Source organism: Camelus bactrianus, chromosome 1 (assembly GCF_048773025.1).
Source record: "Camelus bactrianus isolate YW-2024 breed Bactrian camel chromosome 1, ASM4877302v1, whole genome shotgun sequence".
Classification (NCBI taxonomy): domain Eukaryota; kingdom Metazoa; phylum Chordata; class Mammalia; order Artiodactyla; family Camelidae; genus Camelus; species Camelus bactrianus.
The window spans coordinates 11138891-11144118 of record NC_133539.1 but is presented as its reverse complement, the minus strand read 5'-3'; the positions used below and the strand labels follow the sequence as shown (position 1 = coordinate 11144118).

Genomic DNA, 5228 nt, shown 5'->3' with positions numbered 1-5228 from the left:
TGTCTCGGATGTTGACTTTGTTTTGTTTTATTTTAACATGAGCTGAAAGGATCCCTCCTCTGCCCTGGGAGCCACCACCAGGGGTGATCAGCACAGCGAGGGAGAGGGTGGGAGAGGGTGGGAGAGGGTGGGAGAGGGCGGGGCCTCGGGCTCGGAGCTGTCACATCCTTAATAGTAAGGAGAAAGGTCTCTCAAATCCTGAAGAGTTCACAAGCAAAGGTCTATGTTAGCTGGTTCTTCCAGCCTCTGCAGATTAGAATCAGCTATTCATAACCAGATCCTGCGGCAGCAACATAAATAGGAACTCATGTATTTTGGCCCAAAGGGAAATGATCTCATTCCATTTCACCAAAGTTCAAGCAATTTATTCTTGACATGATAGATAGAATGGTAGAGGATAGGTAGATAATCAAATCATAACAATAAAGGTAGATAAAGATAGATAGATGATAGATAGATAGAGATCCAATCAAGATGAAACTATATGGAGCTCTGGAACTGGATAAATAACTTCAAGAGAAAAAATCTATAGAAAGAAAGAAACCGTCTCCCTTCCGTTTTCCTTTTTGCCCTGAAAGCCATTCTCTCTCCAAGAAATGTGTTTTATTTAAGAGGGTTGCTGCTTTCAACTGTAACCTGCAAAACTATTCCTTTTTTTTTTTTTTCGAGATAGCAGATTTGTCACTTCCTTGATTTTATTTTATTTTTCTGACACTTTGGTATGTGCCTCTGCAAATGGCAAGAAAAACTCGGTGATGATGCTGAAATGGTCGGCTCTACTGCCATTCAGGGCCTGAGAACTCACTGCTGCGGGGCCGCCCTGTGCGCTGGGAGATGTTTAGCAAAATTCCTCGCCTCTATCCACTAGACGCCAGTTGTGACATCCAAAAATGTCTTCAGACATTGTCAAACGTCCCCTGGGAGGTATCATTGCCCCAGTTGGGAACCACTGTTCTGAAACAATAAGGCTGTGGCCACAGGGGATCTCAGTCACACAGTGACGTGGACAGAGTATTTTTAAACTCTACAGATGCTGGAGGAGTCACACGTGTGCCTTTTCAGGCACATCCCTGTACCTGTGCAGGAAATGGGGGGGGGGGGGAATTGTCTTAGTAAGTCTTTCTGTGGTGCCAGAAAAAAGGAATCTAGGAAAACTTTCAGGAAAAAAAAAAAATCAAAAGGCGCTTGTCCATCTGAGATGATCAAGAAGGACTAACTGCAATCCTGGATCATGTAAACTCTGCAGCCTTCTGCTTCCCACAGTGGCGGGAAGGGGGGACCCATCGGAGCCCCTCTCAGCCCTGCCTGTGCGCTGTTGTTGCTTCTCCACAGGGTGATCAAAAGACTTCAGTGGCACGTAATGTGGAAGGATAAACCCTCTACACTGAAAGCACGCGATTCACCTGCCCACACCCAGAGTTTCAGGGAAGCAGGGCGCATTCACTCAACAATCATTGAGATCTGCACTTTGTCCGGAGGTGGGTACACAGTGGGTTTGCTATGGGACTCAGTTTTGGCTGCTCGCCACTCAAAAACCAAGAGACAAGCGTTGGTAGGAAAGGAAAGTTTGCTCTATTCAGGAGGCTGGCAACCTGCAGAGTCAGGCAGGGGACACCAGGTCTGTTGGCGGGGGTGGGGAGGTTCTGTCTTAGGAAAGAGCCACAGGGTCCTGCTCAGTTACAGGTTCTCTGTAAGGACAGATGGGCACAGATCAATGCAAAAGTGCTTGCCTCCCGCCCGCAGGAGCAGAGACATCTGCTCCTATTTTGTGTGTGCTTGAGTCTTCTGCACAGGAACTGCCTTTTCCTCCACCCCATGTGACTCAGCCAGTCCCTGGCAGGGACCCCTTTGGCTGTCTGGTGAGGCCTATGGACACTTCCTCAGAAAAAAAATTTTGATATTCACAAAATAAGATACATAAGGCTACAAAGGGAACCCATTATATTGAAAGACAGTTATCAAAAAGATTATAATCCGTGATACAGTTATATCCAGGCTTCTTTATTAATGCATGAGCTCCAAGGTCTGGGGCAGGACTAATAATTACAACCCTTTTGGAGAGGTGGTGAGAACACGCGATATGTTGAGGTGTCTGCCTTAACTGTTACGTGATAAAAAATAGATCTGTGTGCCTACTGGTTTCAAAGTTGCAGGCACTATTAATACTACTGGCCTATGCTTGATATTAAAGGAAATGCACAATTTCAGTTAGTAGACACTTAAAACCACAAGTTCTCAGATCAAGTTCACCAACCTCCTGAATTCACAGGCCTGTGCATCCCTGCAGATTCTGTGCCCTGATGTAGGAATGCTGCCTCCCTCGTCACAGGGACTGGCTGGTGACCCAGGCTGGCCAGTCCCCTCCCTGTGGACATTTTTCAGGGGTGGGAGTTTTTTAGGGATGAGTGGTTGACCCGAATCAGACCAATTCGGGTCCTCTCTGGAACTTTTCTGTCAAAACTCTCACGGAGGTTCCTCTTCACACACAGAGGATATTCAGGGTGTATTTATTTAATTTTAAATATGGACTTCATGCTCCAGAGATGCCTGAAGGAATGAAAGAAAGAAGAGGATGCTTTAAAATTCTAGTTTATCTGTCATGTTGCATTAGATATGACAACGTGCCTGGACCACAGGCTGCCCACATATTTGGTCAAATATTATTCTGGGTGTGCCTGTGAGGGTGCTTCTGGCTGAGATCAGCATTTGAATCAGTGGACTGAGTCCAGGAGATGACCTTCCCCAGTGGGGTGGACACATCAGGTGCATCCAACTCACTGAAGGCCTAAACAGCACAAAAGGTCAAGTAAGGGAGACTTCACTCTGCCTGACTTCAAGCTGGGGCATCACCCTTCTCCTGCCTTCTGACCCAGACTCAGACCAGAACCACACCATCTTCTCCCCTGGGTCTCCAGCTTGCTGACTACAGACCTCAGGACTTCTCAGCCTCCATAGTCACGTGGGCCAATTCCTTATAATAAACAAACAAACAAACATATATGTCCTATTGGTTCTGTTTCTCTGGAGAACCCTGACTAATATACCATCCAGGCCTAAAGTCCATGGTACAAATGGTGTATTTGGGGGTGGGGAGTGCACAGACAGAAACAGCTGGCCATCCCCACTTCCCAGGGCAGAGACCAGTTTTTATAACATCTTAAATCCAGGGCAGGAGGATTTAAAAAAAAAAGACTCATTGAGAATAATTGAGCCCACCCTCTGGAATGAACACATACAGGTTTACTGTGTGGCAAACACTAGTCCCACAAACTGAGCAGAACGTACCGAGTGGTTCTGAGGTTAAGTTCCAATCCCTTCTCACTGTGCTGCTGGAAATAGCCTCAGTCAGGAGTAGCTGGGGGATAGCCTGGTTCTAGATGAATCCCCTGCTTCTCTCATCCCCTGATTGTTGACGCCCTGGCCCCTGCAGAGTTCCCGTGAGGGTGTGTGTCTCAGGAAGCCAAAGCTGGTAGCCCAGGTGAAGGGGGAGAGGAAAGCTTGAAGCAGGGGTCTCAAATCGCAGTGTAGAGTCCGGGTGGAAGGCTCAGGGACTCTGCAGAGAAGGTCCAGGGTTCGAGAGAGCCAGTGGGACGGGTGCTGGTGAAGTCCTGGGACGAGGCTGCTGTGGGAAGATGGCTGGGACTGAAGGACCGGGCACTGAGGACACTTGGCATCAGCCAATGCCCTTATCTGGAGCCATTTCAGCATCCAACCCTTTCTCCTCTCGTGGTTGCCACGCCGACAGCAGACATGCTCAGTCTCCCTATTAGTAACTAATCCCCATTCAGACCCCAAGGTGCGGGCTCACCATCTGCAGCTCGGTCGGTGGGCCCATTTCAACTGCACAGCTCTACTCCCTCAAGCATGACCAACCCAAGGGCATCTGGGTGTGGCCTCACCTCTACCTAAAACCTAACGCTGAAAAACTTTTTTTAAATCAAATATTACAAACTCTGTCTCAGTCACTCAATGCCTCCTTTTCATTTTGTGAGTGAAAGAACAAGCTACAAAATGTTTCAGGAGATTTAGGACAGGAAAGTCCTAATTAAAGGATCTATGCTAACGTGACAATCTTAAAAAAAAAAAAAAAAAAAGACCTGCTATAGTTTCCCATTAATACCCAGGATTAGCTTCTCTTCGTCGTGTGACATTTTGGGGAAGTTTGGGCTCAGGATAGCTTTCAGAAAGAAGACAGTTTCCAAGCCAAGCCCTCTCTTCACAATATCTGTCCTCATTAATTCAAAAAAGATGTTGCCCTGTGGTGGTTCCTTATGTCACGCTATCAAATCTATCCGCATTGCTGTAACTCTGAGGTTTCTGTTACCTGTTTCCTCCACACCTCCGTGTGGTTGACATTTAGACATCGGCTGCCCATCCCTAGGTGTTGCATGATTTGAATCTCCACATCTGTCAGTCAGTTCCAGCCACAGCCAAACAGATAACAAACCCTAGGGAACCAAGGAGAAAGGTTTTAAATAGATTTCATATTTCTGGTCCGCTTGCAGCATCTGGGAAAAGGTCTCAGGAACCCTAAGGCTGAAACTGCATATTTGGGGCGACTTCACACAAATGAAATAATCAAATCAAAGTTAGAAATATTTAGATCATTTCTGGAAAAACCGTCTGCCCGCTCTCTGATTCCAGCCCAGCCGAGGAGACTTTCCCTGTAATCTCCTCCCATTTCTTCCTGAGGGTGGGAAACACGTTGCAGACTCCCTGGAGCTTTGAGTCAAGGGAGAGAAAACAAACCGCAGTGGAATTCTAGGGGGTGAACGCCAGCCGCAGAGCTGTTTCCTCCACCAGCACCTCGTGGTTGGCCCAAACCTGGCCTCGGTTGTTTTTAGTCCCTTGTCGTGCTTCTGATTCCAAAGAAACGGCTATTTTGTTTGGCTTTCGTTGCATTACTCATGCGGTGCAACATGTCTGTGCAGCCGCATATCCAAGAAAGTGAAAGCGAAGAGATTAAAAACAGATCTGTCTAGTGAACAGGTGTCGAGCATTATCTAATAGGAAACTAAATATAAAAAGAGAGACTAATTAAAGTCCTGGCGTCTCTCCTGCTGTCGGCTTCACAGCTCTTTAACTCTTAAAATCGTGGCTCAGACTGAAGACCAGAACTCACGGAGAAGGGGAGGCAGTGATGGCACATTCCTGTTTTAAGGTGTGTGTGTGTGTGTGTGTGTGTGTGTGTAAGGGAAGGCAGAGGGTCAGGAAGGGGCTGGTATTGC

At 47.1% G+C, this 5228-nt stretch overlaps 1 long non-coding RNA gene across 1 annotated transcript; it reads right to left on the bottom strand.

Moving 5' to 3' along the window:
- Positions 1-2011: 2011 nt before the first annotated feature.
- Positions 2012-4938, bottom strand: LOC123617285 (uncharacterized). The gene is made up of 4 exons (XR_006725404.2): positions 4750-4938; positions 4325-4448; positions 3286-3622; positions 2012-2547 (listed from the first exon to the last, which is right to left on the bottom strand). It is a non-coding gene; the product is annotated as an uncharacterized LOC123617285 (long non-coding RNA).
- Positions 4939-5228: the final 290 nt, after the last annotated feature.